At 42.9% G+C, this 19,929-nt stretch overlaps 1 protein-coding gene and 1 long non-coding RNA gene across 5 annotated transcripts in view; one reads left to right on the plus strand and one right to left on the minus strand.

The window, feature by feature from the left end:
* Rasgrf2 (Ras protein specific guanine nucleotide releasing factor 2) overlaps nucleotides 1-19,929 on the minus strand; it is a 232,163-nt gene that overhangs the window by 198,148 nt on the left and 14,086 nt on the right. The gene's annotated exons all lie outside the window — the stretch shown is intronic.
* LOC116083196 overlaps nucleotides 11,230-19,929 on the plus strand; it is a 14,651-nt gene continuing 5,951 nt past the window's right edge. Inside the window, exon 1 of the long non-coding RNA XR_004115635.1 lies at nucleotides 11,230-11,261. This is a non-coding gene — a long non-coding RNA (uncharacterized LOC116083196). The remainder of the gene's footprint in view (nucleotides 11,262-19,929) is intronic.

Genomic DNA, 19,929 nt, shown 5'->3' on the forward strand with positions numbered 1-19,929 from the left:
AGAGTTCTTACACAGCAGCTCAGAGCTCCAAAAGCCAGTCATTTGGGCAGCCACCTCAGCCCAGGTACTAGATCAGGAAGTCCCTGGGACACAGTTACTCTAGACCCAGCCGCTGCCAACCCAGACACCACAGGACAGAGAAAAGCCAACTCCAGCCTGCCCCTTCTGGAATTCCCCCTCAGCAAATAAAAAGGATCCATGTTTAGTGCTGAGGTTTACTTATGGGGAAGGCTTGGTCAGTTTGTTATAAAGCAGCTCCTTTCTGCCTTCCCCAGCCCAGATCCAGGAGCTTCTGCCAGCGATCAGAGGCTCAATAAAAACAAATCAAACCACAAACACAGCAGGATCCTTGTGAAAGAAACTGGCTAAGGAAAATAGACACCACTGAAGAGAGTATGCAGGTGCCTCAGAAGGAAAACCTGTACCAGCTTGGCTTTGGGGAAAGACCGTGCAGTTTTATGGGTTATGGGTAGAGAGTAAAAGTTTTCCTAACTGGCACACATGTAGATTGTTGCCTTTGACCCCTGGGGGTTACAGTCAGGAGATGAAGGAGAGGAAAGGATGCAGGTATGAAAGGCATCTTTCCAGATCTGCCCCTTAGAAGGGCCGGATGTTCTCCACAGCGTTAGTCACCATCCCCTAAAGTTCAAGTCTCTAATCTATATTAACAGACTTCCTCTCACCTCAGATGGGTACAGATGGTGGTGACACCTGTTCTAGCTGTGGACCCTGTACTGTGCCCCGCTGGTTACCAAAGCCCCCGAGGTCTACATTTACTTAAACAGGTTTTTTTTTCTTTTTGTTTATATGTATATGTGTGTAAGCACACACGTGTGTATATACATAATTGCTTTCCACCTTACACATTGAAGCAGGGGCTCTCATTTGAACCCAGAGCACAGCTGTTCAGCTATACTAGCTAAGAGCTAAGAACCCCCTGTCTCTGCCTCACTCCCCACTCAGCCCTCACCTGGGAGCTTGAGATCTAAACTCCAGTCCCCATATTCATACAAGCACCCTACCTGCTGAGCCATTGTCCCAGCCTTCTACCCTTAACTTTTTTGTATTGCAGTCTTCATTCACCAAGATCCTGAAGACTAGAGAACATTTGATCAAGAAAAAGAATTTCAGAATTATATATTTAAAGCCATCATGATACAGGCTAAGAAACTGAGCAATGACTTATAGTCACTGGATTTAATCTATTTTGTATAGAATAGCTTTTCCGGAATGAAAGTTGGTGATTTTGGGGTACAGAAAGATTTAGTAGCACATTTTCTAATGAGTAATTGAAAATATTTCTTTATTTGAGTAATTGAGCTTAACATATTCCAATTCATAGCTTACCAGAATAAAGTAATACTCATGGAAGATTGCCAAACCAGTATGCAGTCTGGAGACATGCTGCCTTTCTTGCTTGGGGGCTGCCAGAGTGCAGTCTATTTTAACTTCATTATTTGGGGTCCTTGGAGAAAGGTCTTCACTAAATCACGCACAGACACTACGTCTTTGGAAATTGTCAAGGGTCTTTTGACAAATGGCCTCGCAATACCCTCTGCTATAGTTATCCCAGCAGACTTATTTCACACACACAACTCCGCCCCTTGGCATGTACTTCTTTCAGGTCTCTGTGCAGGAAAAATGACTCTTCATTAATCTTTTGGGCATCACGAATTCTGTCATTGGGCCAGAGAGCCTGAAACCTCTTTGTCCAATTTGTCACTTGCCTCTAGCAAGGAAACGGTATGTCCCAGAAAGTGTCTAGCGTGCCGTCTGATTTTTCCTTGCCCATGGGTTCAGAGTTTCATTTGTTTGACTGGTAGTGTCTTGTTTTTCAGTCCATATGAGTATATCAAATGTTTTTGATCTGAGGTTTAGATAAAGATAAAGCAGGTGGGACTTTCAAGAAAGGGACATTTCAAGTAATGATGGGTATAATTTCTCATAAAGCTTAATTTGTGTTTTAAATTTCATTAAAGCTATAAGCAGGTCCAACCTGGAATGATGGACTTAGAGCTTTCCTTGAAGCTGATCATTGACCAGTTGCTTCCCTTCTTACCTGTTGGAACCTCCCTCTCATTTTCAAGTAGATTCTGGTTATACACCACCCACCACCTGCCACCTGCCTCCTGTCACCATCTACCATCCACCTGCCACCAGTCACCTGCTACCTGACAACAGCCACCACCCACCAACCACCTGCCACCTGCCACCAGCCACCAGTCACCAGCCACCAGTCACCTGCCATCTGCCACCAGCCACCAGTCACCAGCCACCAGCCACCAACCACCAATCACCTGCCACCTGCCTCCTGCCAACAGCCACCTGCCAACAGCCACCAGACTCCTGCCATCCCTTCTTCTGCAAATTAGAATGTTGATTTTTTTTTTTATTTCATTAGACTGGAGAAAGCAGTGGAACTGATAACTAAGTTCCATTGTACTAGCCTTCAGAGACACTCAAAGACACAAATTCCCTTTAGATGAATGGACATGAATGTTGTTGAGTAAATGGGAGAGACAATTCTCTCCTGTAGCCTCATCCTGAAAGAGCTCTAGACAGCTACAGCAAAGAGAGAATGGGGTTTTCCCAGCTTCTTAAGATTAATAAGGACTCTGGTCTAGACTAATCTACAAACCCCTATGTCTCATAGAACCTCAAATACCAATGGTCCAGAAAGCACAACCATTAACCAAATACATGCAGCTCAAAGGCTGTGAACCTTCATAAATTAAGCAGTTCCACCTGTCCTGGAAGGGGTGTGGGTGGATGCCCTCTATCACCTTGCCACTTGCCACTAGGGGCAGTTAGGAGAGCTGACTCCAGGTTCATGAGAGTAGGTGAGCTGGCCCTGACCCTCCCTGGCTGCAGCACTCAAGAGAGCAAGGGGGAGGTGACCCCTTCATATCTCTGCTGTGAAGTGGTATGGGAGTGGGGGGGGTAATGTCCTCCCCAACCTCACCCCTCACAACCTGCACCTGTGGTGGTTTGGAGTGGCTGACCCTTGCCACACCCATTTCAGTGGAGTTTGTGTGACAAGTCCAAAATCTTGGCCACAGTCCTAAAGCAAAAAGTTTCTAGGAAACTGGTCTTCTGAAGGTTCTTGACGTCCTGTCACACGGATGTGGTCCAGATTGGTCCTTGCGATTGTCGACGGAGGGTTTTGCGTGTCTTTTTTTAGTATTGTTTTTATTTTAGGTATAGAGGTACCCCTAAGGAATGATTTGACAAATAGCCAAGTTAGATTGGACATTGTTTCCTGGCCTTCACCAGTATTCCAACATCCTAGTCAACCACTGAGCCAACCTTCGGCTTGGAATTTCATAAGAATGTTGCTTATTCAAACAAAATGCCTCCAGAGTTGAAAGAAAGAAAACAGGCATTGCAGTTTACTGGATAAGAGTTAATAATCCCAGAGCAAGTTCAACAAAATAAACTGAGAATTCTCATTACAGTCATGTATGGCAGACTACATTACATAAATAGAAGAAAGTTGGTGGGCTCTTCTGGTAAATGGAGGTCCCCCACAAATACTTAGAATAACAGGTGAGTCACTCCCATTTATAGGAATTTACAATGGTCTAGGAAAAAAGGTGAGTTGTGGTCTAAGAAGGAACTAGAGTACTTCAAATAAGGCTGACTTTATCTCAGTTTGTAACCACTGCCTATTTCATGCCTATTTTTATGTACACATTTCTGTTTTGTTTAAAGAATCATTATGCATTAGATGACCTCAATGTACCTTGGTTGTTGTACTATCTAACTTCCTTTCTCTTTTTTTTTATAATGACTATAAAAATCTAATACTTTAAAAAAATTACACTCACATTCATCACTCTCATGTTCGTTTCTGTTTGTCACTCGCCGACTCCTTGCCCACCTAAGTACTGAAACCCTGATTCTCCCTGGGTTAAGGGACCTCAACTGGGTGGGCCTGTGGCAGACCCTGAAGTCACGAGAGCAGGTAAGGTGGCCCTGCCTCTCCCCAGCTGCAGCACTCAGAGAGCCAACTGTATCACTTGGGAGAGCTAGCACTGCATTTCACCTGGGCAGCACAGTAGAGCTAGTGGTAAGAAGAGGCACAGGGGAGTTGATCTCCCAAGAGTGAGAGTGCCAGTGAGCTGGCCCCAGCACTCGTCTGCCATAAGGTGGCATGAGGGGGATGATGCCCTTTCCCTGTCTCCCTTGCCACCTGCTGTAGTTGAGAAAGCTGGCCCCAATGGCAGAAGAGCGGGAGGGCTAGCCCTGACCCCTCACTGGATGGAGCACTCAGGAGACATACCCTGCACCTCGCCTAGGCAACACAGAGGAGCTGGCACTGATGACAAAGGCACAGGTAAGCCAGCACTGAGGGTGTGAGAGCAGGAGAGCTAGCCCAGCCCCTCACAGTCTCCAGTACTTGGGAGAGTGGGCCCTATGTCTTGACTGGGCAGCGCAGTGGAGCTGACTGTAGGAGTGGGTGCAGATGAGCCAGCTCCCGAGGGCAGGACAGCAGAAGAGCTGACCCTGCCTTCTGCTCAGCACTGGGAAGCCTACCTGGAGCCGTGCTGGAGAACTCACTCTGGTGATGCAGATAAAGGAGAGCCCGGAACCTGACCAGCTCAGGCACCACCTAGGTCCAGATCCAGAGCTCTGAGTTGTCCCACCCCAAAATCTACATCAATGTGAAACATGATGTAGGACACATGAAAGGGCCAGTCTTGCTGAGCCAAAGCTTCAAGATTTCCGTGACACAGGGAAACAACGGGATAACCAGGAGGAGTCCCGATGAGGATCCAATAGTGGTGGTGTCACAGAAGCCGAAGATCTAGAACCAGACTGATGATTCATTGCTATGAACATTTGCAAGCAAAGATGTGTGGACAGGGACACACTGTGACACACTACAGCTTCCACAGTGAGATATTTTCTATGCTTCATTTTGTTGTTGTTGTTGTTGTTGTTGGAGGTGATGGTGGTGGTGGTGGTGTATGTGTTTTATTTGGGGGGCATTGCAAGGGCAAAGGGCAGATATAAGGGTATAAGGAAATAAGCATAGCTGGGGTGTATATGTGAAACACAAAGAATCAATAAAAAGGTTTTAAAATTTTTTCCACATCTAACATGTGAAAATCTGGATTCAGTCTTCTTACTTTTATTCTTTCTCAGATTCACACCAACGAATTCTTGTAGAAGAGATTCCATAAGCCACTAGAATGAAAAAGATACTAGCCAGTCACAGATCATAATCAAGGAAGAAAAATGTCTATCTGGGAGATATGGAGGAGCCATAAAACCAGAGCCAAACTGGAGCCAGAGCATCCAGGTCAAAGCTTAGACTATGGGGCATTCCAAGTTTGTCCAGCAAACTTGACAGAAGGCCACTGCCCTAAGAGGTCCTCATGCCAGCCTGCCAAAGAAAACGAAACACTGCCTTGGATGAGAAGCACCCTTCCCCTCAGGACTTCTTTGGACAAGCAACAGGGAAAGAGCCTATGCCTGGAACTCCCCATCAATTCCCTTCAAAGGTGGTTGGGAGGTTCTCAGGACTCTGAGAACTTGCTCTTGGTTGGTCAGGAAGCTGTATTCACAAGGAAGCTCACCTACTTCTTGCAGAGCCTGGAGGCCTACCTAGTAACAGGCAGTGCATTCTATTATGCTAAGCTCTGGTGCCGTCTAGAAAATAATACCTGGGTTTTTGTTTTGTTTTGTTTTGTTTTGTTTTAGGTTTTCATTTGGGGGAAGGATTGGGAGGTTGTTCTCCTTTCACGGGGAAAAAATTCCAACTAGCAGCCAAGTTGATAACAAGCCTTTCTTTTGGGGTGACAGAGATTGAGCTAAGCAAATAAAAGGCTCCTGTGTGCTAGAAATCTTCCTACATTCTCCAGGATTTCCCTGGTCACCTAGTGTAAACACGCATGCCTCCTTCACACACAGAGCCATCAGATCTCCCACCTGAGCAGTCTTGGAGAGAGGTGGGAGGGAAGAGGAAGGGGGAACATACAAGTACAGAAATCCCCAAATCCTATAAGGAATAATATTCCAGAGTGGGGAAATGGCTCTACATGGGCTCCCCCATCTCATTATAATCCATTGTAATTGTATTTTGCCATAAAATGATTATATTGCATTTTAAATGGACAGATGGTATGATTGACTACAGTACAGCCACACTATGTTACACTGACTGTGCCTCAGAAAGAGAACTATTTACTTTAGCATGTGAGGGAGAGTGGGAAAACATCCAGCTTAAAGTCTGTCTCCACCTTCCTGATCCCACTTGCTAACAGGATGTGGTGCTTTATGAAAACATTTTTCCACCACCCTGCAGCAATAATGCCAAAGTCTGCAACAATGTTATTAGCTGTTCCTGATAAAATACAGAATTTCCCACGGAGGAGTCTTTAAGCAACTCCTGTTATTGTGGAATGTCTACACTAAAAATGGCTATACAAATATTGCCAAAAATCATGAGCAACATTTCCATAAGAATGGCTTTGCTCTCTTCTTTCTTTCTGCATCTAGTATCTTTTGGGTAGCATTCATACAGCAGACATCATATGATTTTTGAAAATCAGTACACAATGAAGAAATTCTTTGCCGAAAGAGAAACTAACAAGAACTGGACACACTGCATACCTTCCATTCCAGTACTGCAGGGGCTGAGGCAGGGAGACCGTGAGTTTGAAGCCAGCCTGAGTTGTATTTCATAAAATCAAAAATGCCTCCTTTGGGGCAGGGTAGAGCTCGGTTGGTAGAGTGCTAGCCTTGCATGCATGAACCCCAGATTCCATCCATGAGACTGCACAAAGCAGGCATGGTGGCACAGACCTGTCAGAATAATAATCCCAGCAGTCAGAATATGAAGAGGGAGGGGCTCAGGGGGCAGTCATAAGTTTGAAGTCAGCCCTACAAACACGGTAAATTCAAGGCCAGTCCCGACTATACAACATCATACCCATTCCCCCAAGCAAAGACCATAAAACTAACAGTCAAGCCAAGGGTAGAGCTGGGTTCAATTACCAGCACCCTGCACATCCTCTCACAAGGAAAATCAGTCATAATGTTCAACTTCCTAACTCACAGCCACTGTCACATTAGTGTATGTCATATATGTATAAACTATGCATATTTTGTTTTACTTTCCTTTTCTTCATTTTCATGCACAGTCCATGCATCTTTATTTATCAAGCATTTGATAACATTAGCACTGTCAATTTTACATGTGCTTTCTTTTGATCATAGTTTTATCAGCATCACATGAGGGAGAATCATCTTGGAAGACGGATGTGCAGTTACCTCCATCACCTTGGCCTGTGAGCATTTTCTTAATTGCTAATTGATGTGGGGGAAGCCCAGCCCACTGAGGGCGGTGCCACGCTCAGGTAGGTAGTGCTGGGTCCTCCAAGACAGTGAAATGCACAAAGCAACCCAGTTCCTCTGTCCTCTCTGCTTCAGTTCCTGCTCCAGGTTCCTGCCTTTGCTTCCTTAAGTTAATGGCCTGTAACCTGTAAGCCAAGTAAACTGTTTCTTCTCCTAAACTATTTATTGTTGGTCATGGTTTTAACACAGCAACAGGAAAGAAAACTAACACACACCTTATTGCTACATCTACCCCATAGTAACTATCACAAGAGGCTTTGCTGCTAACATGTACCAAGTTGGCATCCGAAGCCTCACCATATGTTTCTCTTAGATGCTATTAAATAGCGCAGAAAAGGCCATCACAGCATGGACTACCTACCTCAAGCACTTAGCAATGACTTAAGTCAGTAAAGGTGCCAACATTTACTAGCAATCTGTACAGGCTGCTAGTGGGAACACAGCAGGATCCAAAGGGGAAAAGTGAGATACAGTCTCTGGCTACAAAGACTTTGCTGGTTAATTGAATTGACAAAATGTATACACAACACGTTGATTTTGAGGATACATATGGGTAAAAAAAATTACAATATTTCATGAGTAAAACAAATGAAAAGAAGGCATGAGTCCAGGAAGTGTCGCAGAGGAGGTCACTAAGATAGCGTTTTTTAGAAAATGCTTCTTGCAGTGGCACAACAATAATGGGAGAGAAAAAAAATCACATTGTGGTTTTGTTTAAACAAAAAGAGAGATGAAAGCCCGAGGAATATGGAAGCTGGAAAACAGAACGTATTTCAGAAAGTGTTTCAATTCCTATGAGGCCGGGACCAGCTGTTTCACAGTGGTTTTCTTTTAACCAAGAATCTGTTTTACACTCTTCTATCTTGTTGGCTTTCTTCTGTCTCTGTTCTTGTACAACCTTCTCCGTGCTCAGGGGAGACTATGCTCCCAGCCTGGCCTGCCCTCCCCCAGCCTGCAATAACTAATAGAAAAACAAAACCAGAAGAACAAGTGTGTGGCACCATCAAAAAACCCATCACTGTCTGCTACCAAAAGCTGTTTTTCCTCGTACCAAATTAAAATGAGTCTAAGGGTTTTGAACCCTACTTATCTACTTTAAATCAACAATGGAAAGATTTACACTCCACTCATGATGTTTTGTTGAGAGGTCTAACTAAATTTGATGCTCAGCCCACAGTGAGCCATGGTTCCTTGCCTCCAAAGATTTCTTATACTGATGAGAGCCAAGCCTACCACCAGGGATGGCACAGGACCAGCATGCATCAAGTGGGAGCTTCCATGTTTTCAGTACTGTAGCTGAGCAATGGGGACTGGGTAATGCAGAAGTTTAAAGCAAAGGGCAGTCATGAGGTCATTGTAAGTCAAAGAGCTCATAAACACTGAGTGGGGACCACTGGAAAGACACAAAACAGTCAAGAGAGTGAACAGCTAGTGTAATATAGAAAAGGAAATTCTCATAACAGTGGTGAGAAACTGAGCAGCATTTTAATCAGAGAAAACAGGAGAGGATTTTGTGAAGAGTGATGGCCAGTTCTGCCTGGTGTTACTGCAGTCTAGGCATGGGAACAGAGGTAGTAAGTGGGCCAGATGCTAAAAATGCCAATGTCCTGCAAACAGGGAGAGGACATGGCCGCTGCCGGGAGCCAGTTGTAGATGCTGAACAGGAAACTACTCTGAACTAATGAAGAGGCTAGGGTGACGTGGATACAGGGGATGGGTAGGAAAGGAGGCACAGAGGCCACTAAGGAGTCCAAGCAGTAAGAAGAGGAGTTGCAATCAAGAGTGGAGAGTGAGAGGCAAGGGCAAGACCAGGCAAGTGTCAGGCCAGAAGGGTTCCAGATTTCAGAACTTTTGAGGTCTTCAAATATCAGTGTGTGTATGAATTACTTGGCTGGAGAAAACCTGAGATGCATTGTATACACACCCTGCAGATAACTTCATAAAATGTTTCAAAGCATTTTGTCAGGAAAGCCAAGTGTCATCATGTATAGTGTTTTCTGTTTATGGTGTCATGTGAGGCTCACATTTTAGACTTTGGATGTTTAGATAAGGGATGCTCAAATCCCAGTAGATTTCTCTTAGAAAGTATGGTTTGAATTCTCCCACGTTAGTGATACTGGGTTTTCATGTGTCTCCCTAAGCATCGGGCACATTTGCACATGTCTTTACTACTTTTCTTCCAGTGCCTCTTGCTACTGTTAATGATACCCAAACAAGCACTACAGTTAATGTAGCATCATCAGGGAAGGTGGGGGATAAAAGAAGGCAACCGATGTGCAGATTTGTGTAGACAGTGGGAATACAAAAGTGAGCACTCCAAGGCATGTGTCACATGGAGTGGCTGCAATGGAAGTGGTGGCATTTAAATCTGAATGTTGTATTAATCTAAACCACCTGTCACACACCTCTGTGCCACACCCACTTATACACCTTTAAAAAATATACATGGATTATGACATGTCATTTCAGATCTAGAGCATGGGATGATATGTTGTGTGGTATGCACATTAAAGTAAGTCTCATTGCGGACTTAGGCTTGCTGGCTGGTGTTCATCTGCCAACTTCTAGGATAAAAGTAATTTTCTTACCTTTTCAGATTTCAAGTGTTAAAGAAGTCCTTTGCATTGAACAACTAAAATGGCAGGGATGGATCCAAAGACCTGCTGGTCTGAGCACATGACTGTTTAGCCATCACTCCAAGGACCTCTGCTTTGAGCTGACCATGCTCCACACTACTTTCTGTGGCCTTAGATCTCTTTCAAACGTTTCTTTTCCATGAACTGGTAAAAGCTCCCACAGTACTCCACCCCTCCACATCCTTCCTGTGCTGGGTCACTTAAAATAACAAGACACAAAGCACTCTAAAATCCAGGAAATTATTTTAATAGGAGAATCACTGGCCACCACAGTTGTAAGGAGATGGAGAACACAGAGTAGGGTTTGCATGGCTTTTAAATTAAAACTGTATCTTTTACATACTAGACCTTCTTAGCCACGACTTCTTACCCACCAAAAAATGTGGGTGACTTAGTTATAGAAAATATTCTTTACACAATGGCCCCAAATTATGTCACAAGAAAGTCTATTTTTATGTATTTACATACCACAAAAATTATCCTCATTTGAATTGGGAACTTTTTATGCAGCTGCTTCATGAGTACCTTAGTAGCTTGGTTAAGTAATCATTCGATTGATTGTATAAATATATGTCTATTATAGCAACTTATATACAGAAATAAGCATGGGCAAAATTAAGGCAGCAAAAACCTTCCCACTCAGAGATTCAGTGTGGACTGTCAGAAGTAGTTTCTGTGGGAGTTTCTAGAAGAAAAATTCATATATCTCTCCTTAAAATACAAATGTACAAAATATCCTTTGAAGACCATTTGCTGCCATCTATATTTTCACTATACTTATATAAATATCTCATGTTTTAAGTAACCAATCTTTTTTTATTAGATATTTTCTTCATTTACATTTCAAATGTTCTTCCCTTTTCTGGTTTCCCTCCAAAAAACCCCCTCTCACTGCCCACCAACCCACCTTCTCCCAATTCCTGGCCCTGACATTCCCTTACACTGGGGCATAGAGCCTTCACAGGACCAAGGGCCTCTCCTCTCATTGATGACTGACTAGGGCATCCTTTGTTACATATGGAGCTGGAGCCATGAGTCCCACTATGTGTACTCTTTGGTTGGTGATTTAGTCTCTGGGAGCTCTGGGGGTACTGGTTAGTTCATATTGTTGTTCCTCCTCTGGAGCTGCAAACACCCTCAGCTCCTTGAGTCCTTTCTTTAGCTCCTTCATTAGGGACCCTGTGCTCGGTCCAATGGATGGTTGTGAGCATCCACTTCTGCATTTGACAGGCACTGGCAGAGCCTTTCAGAAGATGGCTATAAGTAAGCAATCTTTATCATTGGGCATTGTATTAGTTTATTACTACAGACATTCGAGATAATCTTTATATCAAGGTAAAAGTTTATAATTTTAGCATTAATAGCCCAGAGTTGGATAGAACAGTGCTGTTGTCCCTCTGGTAGGTGCTGAGTAGGAATGGTAGGGAACCTGTATGACAGCCAAAAAAAGAGGAGGAGGAGGAGGAAGGAGGAGGAGAAGGAGGAGGGAGAGGAGGAGAAGAAGGAGGAGGAGGAGGAGGGAGAGGAGGAGAAGGAGAAGGAGGAGGAGGAGAAGGAGAAGGAGGAGGAGGAGGAGGAGGAGGAGGAGGAGAAAGAGGAGGAGGAGAAGAAGAGGAGGAGGAGGAGGAGGAGGAGGAGGAGGAGAAGAAGAAGAGGAGGAGGAGGAAAAGGAGGAAGAGGAAGGGGGACGAGGAGGAGAAGGAGGAGGAGGAGGAGGAGGAGAAGGAGAAAAGTCCAGGATCCTACAATCCCCTAAGGGTTCTATATCATCTCTTAATGACTCCATCACTTTCCTACAGCATCACCCTGTGGCCAATCCTTTACAGTGTGGGTGGGATATAGACAGCCAAACTACAGCAGATATTGAGGCTGTATCCAGTGTTTGTTACAAATGGCACTAATACAGTGATGTATCCCAATTGGTATTTCTATATACATTCATCCCATTGTTCCCTGGGACAGAATCCTAGAATTTGAGCTTCCAGTTAAACACTGTGTATTAAAGTCATGACTTTTCCATCACAGGAAACATGTAGCTCATGAGTTCTTTCCAACATGCCTAACTAAAGAGTAACAAAGGCATGGCCTGTTTGAGATAAACAGATAATAGTATGCAGCTCAGTGGCTCAGCGCACGCTTACTATGTGTGAGACACTATGCACCCCATACATAAATAACACATAAGATAGATAACAAATGCATTTATACTTGAGGGAAAAAAACCACAAAGAAAAGCATTTTCATTAGTGAAAAGTAAACATCAAATCAAACATGAAAGAAAGCATTGTTATTATTTAAAGGTAAAAGTCTATCAAATTGTAGCTCATCCAACAACAGAACAACTTCCAACTAAAATATACTTAAGATTCCATGATGATTGCTGAGATTAACATCCAGACTTACTGAGGAGGCTTCTTGGAGAAAATCTCAGTGGTCAATGAGCTAGACTTCTGCCTTACAGTTTGGTGCTGAACAAGAGAAATAGAATATATACCACATAGGCAAGCCACTCATGTAATTCTAAATTTTCAAGCAATTACAGATAAGAGAGGCCGGTAAAATAAATCTCAATAGTGTATCTTATTTCTGTGGATGTTCTCTTCGAACATAAAATCAAACTTGAAAATGGCTATGATCTTACAAGATCTTACGTTATTTACGCCTAACCTTATTTATTTCTTGTAACAACCTTCACTACAGCGTGCTTAAGTATATGTAGAGACTTCTCATTTTGGAGCAATCAAGTTTTCAGTGCACAACCTCATAGGTGGCTACTGGGTACCACAAAGAACAAGGCAATGAAAAGGCAGAAGTTGGCAGTTTTTTATGGAAAGGGGAAAATGACACATTTCTAGGCTGTAGCCCTTTAAAAAATGTTATGTAGGTAATTATGTAGAACTGTTGTTATTGGGTGGATGAGGTGGTGAGCAACTTTGCACCATGGTGGTGGACAGCTTTGTACCCAGGTTCCCAACTGGAGACAGACCTAGAATGGAGAGTGGCTGTCTCAAGGGAAGACAGGACTTGTGCTCTCTTTCACGTGGATCCCAGTGTCTTGTCTCTTCTCCTGGAAGCCCAAGTCATCACATCTTAGAGAAGTGACCAGAAATTGTAACTCTGATGGAGACTGCACAAGTCAGCACCCTGCAATTGCCACAGCAAAACCCTCCACAGAGCCATTGAGAATGGAAGCAAATCAAGGCCACTAGATGAACAGTGGGGCCCAGGGAGCACAGAGAATGGAGTCACAGTGTATCCATGCCCTCTTGGTCCCTGCAGTTCCCAGTGCCTGCTCATCCCCTCTCATAAAAGAGCAGATCCAGATCTCTAAATGGACCACCAAGACAGGGACAGTTTAAAAAGACACATTAGTATTCAAGGTTCCAAGGAACAGTGCAGTAAAGAAACTCACTCACTTGTGTATCCCAGCTCCCTTCCCTGCCCCATACTTTTGGAAGTGGACATCTCTGACCAGTAACACCAAAACATACAGGTAGATAGATACAGGACATATTTTCAGAGGCACTTCTCCAAGACACTGCAAACTCTCTGGCATGTTGTTTAATATTTTTAAAAGCCCCTTACAATCATCCTTATTAATAATACAGCCAAGCTCTGCCCCACCTCTTCCTCACCTCTGATCTTACACAAACATTATTTTTCAATTTGAACTTTAATGTTTCCATGCAAGGTAAACTGAGTCTAGCCTCTTCTCCCTCTGTGAGTTGAATTTTGTTCCTCTGTCAAGAATTACCTTAGTGGCTCCTGGAATCCTCAGTGAACACAAAGCAGAAGTCTTTTCCCCCTAGAACATGGACAGCCTTTCCTAATCCTCCTGGGTAATTAGGAGTGTCCCAATGCACCCTCTCATCTCCTCTGTCATCAGGGGCAATCAGACATCAGGGAAGAGACCTTGAAATTCTTGCACAACCCTTAATATAGCAGAGATGCTATATTATAAATGCTCAAAACCAGGTAAATGAAAATGCAAGAGAATCAGGTGTCCATGTCTCATGAAGGTAGGCTCAGTTTGTTAGACAGTAAACTTCCTAAAAGCTACCAGTGGTGAAAATACATATTTTATCCTTCTAAGGCAGACAAACTCCATCAATACTTATCATCCTTTATCATTTTAGGGCAAGAGCATCATCACTTTAGCACTCAACTAGCACTTGCACTATACTGATATGTATATACATGATAGATGATAGATAGATAGATAGATAGATAGATAGATAGATAGATAGAAGATAGATGACTGATAGATAGATAGATAGATAGAAGATAGATAGATAGTTGATAGATAGATGATAGATATATAGATGGATAGATAAATAGATGATAGATATATAATAGATATATAGATGGATAGATAGATAGATAGATGATAGATAGTTGATAGATAGATAGAAGATAGTTAGTTGATAGATAGATGATAGATAGATAGATAGATAGATAGATAGATAGATAGATAGATAGATAGTTGATAGATAGATAGATGATAGGTAGATGATAGATAAATGTGTGTATGTATGTAAGTATGTATAGTTCATATTAGCAATATACTTCATAGCCAAAGTTCTATTTCCTTTCATAATATACTTTACTGTTTACATTTACTTTAAATGAAAATATTTTATCTTTTATTTTTCCATCAAAACTAGATAGACTCTTTGCCTTTAAAAAACACTTTTTATATACAAAAGAAAACGTCTAGAAAACCTCAGCCTTGGTTACTAAAGCGGCACTGTGTACTGGGACAGACATGCAAATGTAAGCATATATATAGCATATATATAGCATATATATAGCATATATATAGCATATATATAGCATATATATGCACGTGCACACACAGCAGCAGCAATCACATCCTGTGCTGTAAGGAGGCCTCTTTTCCTCTCAGGAGGCAGGCACATGTTCAGCTGAGAACACTATTCAAGATCCTAAGAATGGGTCCACGTGTGTCCCTAAAGTTATGAAGGAATGTGGGTGCTATAAATCCCAAAGCATGCCATGATACTGTGCTTTGAGAATTCCAAGGGCATTTTCACAGGACTATAAGGATTCTATGTTTTCAAGCAACATTCTCCTAGAAAATAGAATTCATGTTGTGCTATCAATTAAGCAACAAAACACCCAATATGATTAACAATAATAACAGAGGAGGTCTAAACTCTAAATGGAAGGTTTTCACTTCTCTACAGCAACTATGAAAGTAACTCATATTGGCTCACCTGGCCTACAGTAATGGAGTCAGTATACACATAGTTTCAAAACTAAGGGGCTGTTAGATAAGTGTAGAGAGAAAATTACAGGATGTCTGGAAAACACTTTGCTGAAGTCACTTGCCTGGACCATAAGGAGTTTGGACACGGGCTTCTAGGGACAGTGGTAGGAAGCTGCAGGAAAAACCTACTTCTCTGTCAAAAAGGTTACCATGGAGAAGACAGTGGGCACCCCTACTCCACACAAGACCTCCTGAACCATTTCTAGACAAAATAGTTTGTCTGAGCATCAACTTCAGAAAGCATCTTTATTCTAATTTACAGCAGTAAGTTTTTTTAATTGGATATTTTCTTTATTTATATTTCAAATATTATCCCCTTTCCTGGTTCCCCCCTCCTGGAAACTCCCTATCCTATCCTCCTCCCCCTGCTTCTATGAAAGTGTTTCTCCACCCACTCAGCTCCTCCCTCCCTGCCCTCAATTACCCTACACTGGGGCATCTATCAAGCCTTCATAGGACCAAAGGCCTCTCCTCCCAATGATGTGTGACAAAGCCATTCTCTGCTACATATGCAGCTGGAGCCAAGTATGCTCCTTGGTTGGTGGCTTAGTCCCTAGGAGCTCTGGGGAGGCAAGTCTAGGTGGTTGATATTATTGTTCTTCCTATAAGGTTGCAAACCCCTTTAGCTCCTTCAGTCCTTTCTCTAACTCCTCCATTTGGGGACCCTGCACTCAGTCCAATGGTTGGCTGCAAACAGTGGTAAGTTTTAAAATAGATGGGAGGGGCAACATAATTCAATGGTATTCCTTAGAGTCCTGCCTATGTATGACTAAGGTAACTTTCACCATCACAAGCCACATGGAAAGCTGTGATGGGGATAGTAGGGGTCCTTTCCAGACCTGAGTGGGGCAAAGCAGCTGTCATCCACATTAGAGGTAGGAAAGTGTTAGTCTTCTGGCCCAGGAAGCTTTCATTGTTCTGGTCTTTTAGAATCAAAAAGGTGATAAAATCTAATTTAAGGACCCAACCATCAAGTTTATTGTTCTTCAACCACAATAGGAAAAGGAAAATGCAGTCCGAAATGAGTAGACACTGGTGCAGTGTAAGAGCTAGCTGTAGCAGAGCTGTCCACTGAGCAGCTCTCTGTGCCTAGAAGAGCTAACAGAAGGAATGGGGACAACCTCAGATAAGGGTGGGCTGGTAGGACAGTCTGCTATGTTTCATGTCAGCTTTTAGAGTGATCACAGCAGCACCAAGCATTGTGTTTCTTCTTTGTCACATGGCCATGCCAGTCCCCATCTGTTGACTTACTTGTGAAAAGGTCAAAGTTTATAGCCTACAACATAGACATACATCTACTGTGTGTCCTGCCAAACACATAAACAGAAAAGTTATTTGAAAGCAAGTAAATACAATTAACTCTCGTCTAGAGCTGCACATTTATTTCTAAGATGGTATAATGAAGTGCAGCCTAAGCTAGCATAAATGTTCAGGCAAAAGAATTACTAAAACAGTAAATGTACACTGTGGTTAAAACAGAACTTGAAATATTAAAATGTAGGCATTGTTAGGAATATGGTAACTTTGGGAATTTCTGTGTCCTTCCAAATGGAATTATTTGACAAGTCTTGGGTACGTTAACTAATCTTAACAAACATCAAGAAAATGAACCAGACAATTGAACATTTGATCATATCTATTCCTGTATACTAACTTCTGAAAGAAATGTGTTTTATGCTGGGTATTCAACCAGTTGCCGGAAGCTGCTTCATTAGGCTGTAGTGATGGGCACTTGCTTAAGCGCAAGTGAAGCTGTGAGTTTGGTCCTCAGTACTACTAAACAAAACAAAAACTACTGAGGAATTCAAGGAAAATGAATGTTAAATAAGACAGTCTTTAAAGTAGAGACATTAGAGAAGCTGCCTGCATGAGGATAGTTAAAGAGGAAACTAGCTGTGGACACAGGCTCAGCAAAGGACACAGGCTCAGCACGCACAGCTTGGGTCTAGCTGTGGACACAGGCTCAGTAAAGAACACAGGCTCAGCACACACAGCTTGGGTCTAGCTGTGGACACAGGCTCAGCATGCACGGCTTGGGTCTAACTGTGGACACAGGCTCAGTAAAGAACACAGGCTCAGCACGCACAGCTTGGGTCTAGCTGTGGACACAGGCTCAGCAAAGGACACGGGCTCAGCATGCACAGCTTGAGTCTAGCTGTGGACACAGGCTCAGCATGCACGGCTTGGGTCTAACTGTGGACACAGGCTCAGCAAAGGACACAGGCTCAGCATGCACAGCTTGAGTCTAGCTGTGGACAGTGTTCAGCATGCACACCTTGGGTCTAGCTGTGGACACAGGCTCAGCAAAGAACACAGGCTCAGCATGCACAGCTTGAGTCTAGCTGTGGACAGTGTTCAGTATGCACGGCTTGGGTCTAGCTGTGGACACAGGCTCAGCATGCACAGCTTGGGTCTAACTGTGGACACAGGCTCAGCAAAGGACACAGGCTCAGCACACACAGCTTGGGTCTAGCTGTGGACAGTGCTCAGTACGCGCAGCTTGGGTTTCATTCCCAGAACCACAGAAGATAAACAGGAGACTCTAGCTTCTCAATTGTTCCTTTCTTCATTTGTTTACATGGCTTGGCCAACTCTGCCAATTATTCCCAAATGCCCTCCTGATGCTCCTTGAAGTACTGTATTCAACAGAAAGATGAAATATTACAGTGTGAAAGCAAACTAAATATCTGCCTATGGATGCGTGCTTATTATACATCTGCATGGTAGAAATTATGCTGTAATGTCATCACAAACTCTTCAAGAAAGTAACTGTATGCTCATTATATTATGTTCAGGGGAAAAATGGGATACAATTTTTGCAGAAAATACAATACATAGATTGATGGTAGATATAAAGGTACATACAGACAAATATGTATACAGATAGATACATAGATGATAAATAGGTACATGCATACATAGATGATAGATAGATAGATAGATAGATAGATAGATAGATAGATAGATAGATAGATAGACTGGAAATCTTCTATCACACTTAGAAAGAAGTGATTCACTCAACAAAGATCAACCTCTCACTGACCTGGCCTTTAAGGTAAATGATCCTGCAGTTCATAAAAGTACTCTTCAAACTGCTTCAGAAACTTACCATCAATTACACATTCTCAACAAAACTGTAGGGCTGTCCATAAAGAAGGCAGATGAACCTTCTGGTCCTCAAAATCAACCAGAAAAATGAATAGATCACACAGAACCTACCTCTCAGCTAGTTTGCAGTTTAAATAGCTCCCACTTAAATGAGGTGAAAATGTAATTGTAAAGAGTTCAGAATCATATTTTATAACTGATAGATAGATGATAAACAATAAGTAAATCATGGTATAGATTACAAAAAGCACTTTTCACATAAGATATCCATATTTATTGAACATGGCTCCTTTATTAGGTGAGATACCATGTCCCCTCTGTAGATGAATTGACTAAGCTGAAGAAAGGCAGACCCAGAACACTGCACCCCTGGCTTCACACACTGGGCACTCTGCACTGTGCTACCCAGACACGCCCCACTGTTCCTGTGCTAGTAGGGCCAAGATCCAAATAAGTGAGCACCTATATGAACAGGAAGAAGGATGGTCCTGGCCCACACCACCAGGAAGAAGCATGGTCCTGGCCCGCACCACTAGGCTGAAAATGGACTCATGCAAGATGCTTCTAGAAGGATTTTACAGCTGGTGCTCTGTACACACTAGATACTAACACAGAGGATAAGTGTGCACTGTGTCCAGGACAGAAGGCCTGTGTCCCACAGATGGACTCTTCTTGTGTATTCATGTGGAGACAGATGCAAAGGACACAAGTGTCTCTCATACACACTCAAAGTTTCTGACAACTGTTCTCACTGATCCAGGACTAAGGTGCAAATGGCCCCAGTGGCAAGTACCAATTTTCAGGCAAGGCCCTGAAAATACATATTTGCACTCTAACATGAGAAATTGCTGGGTGTTGTCTCACACACATACACACACACACACAAACACACACACACACACACACACCTGTAATCCATCATTTGAGTAGATGAGGCAAGAGGATTGTGAATTCAAGATCAGCCGATGTTACCTGGCAAGACCCTGTCTCATAGGTAGGTAGGTAGGTAGGTACATACGTACATACATACATGATAGATAGATAAATAGATAGATAGATAGATAGATAGATAGATAGATAGATAGATAGATAGATAGATAGGTAAAGATAGATGATAGCCACAAATATACATACATACAAACATCTATGATACATAGATATATAGATAGGTGATACATACATACATACATACATACATACATACATACATACATAAACAAGACTGGTGGATCCCTGGAGCTAACAGACCAGCCATTCTAGTCACATTGTCCAGCTCCAGGTTCAGTGGGAGATCTTGTCTCAAGAAATAAGGTGGAAAGCAATTGGGGAAGATTTCTGGGCTGGCTAGTTTTGTGTCAACTTGACACAAGCTAGGGTCCTCTGAGAGGAGGGAGCCTCAATTAATGAAATACCTTCATAAGACCAAGATGTGGGTTAGCCTGCTAGGCATTTTCTTAATTGGTGATTGATGTGAGAGGGCCCAGTCCACTGTGGGTGGAGCCATCCTTGGGCTGGTGGTTCTGGGTTCTTTTT

This window comes from Mastomys coucha, unplaced genomic scaffold, assembly GCF_008632895.1.
Source record: "Mastomys coucha isolate ucsf_1 unplaced genomic scaffold, UCSF_Mcou_1 pScaffold8, whole genome shotgun sequence".
NCBI lineage: Eukaryota > Metazoa > Chordata > Mammalia > Rodentia > Muridae > Mastomys > Mastomys coucha.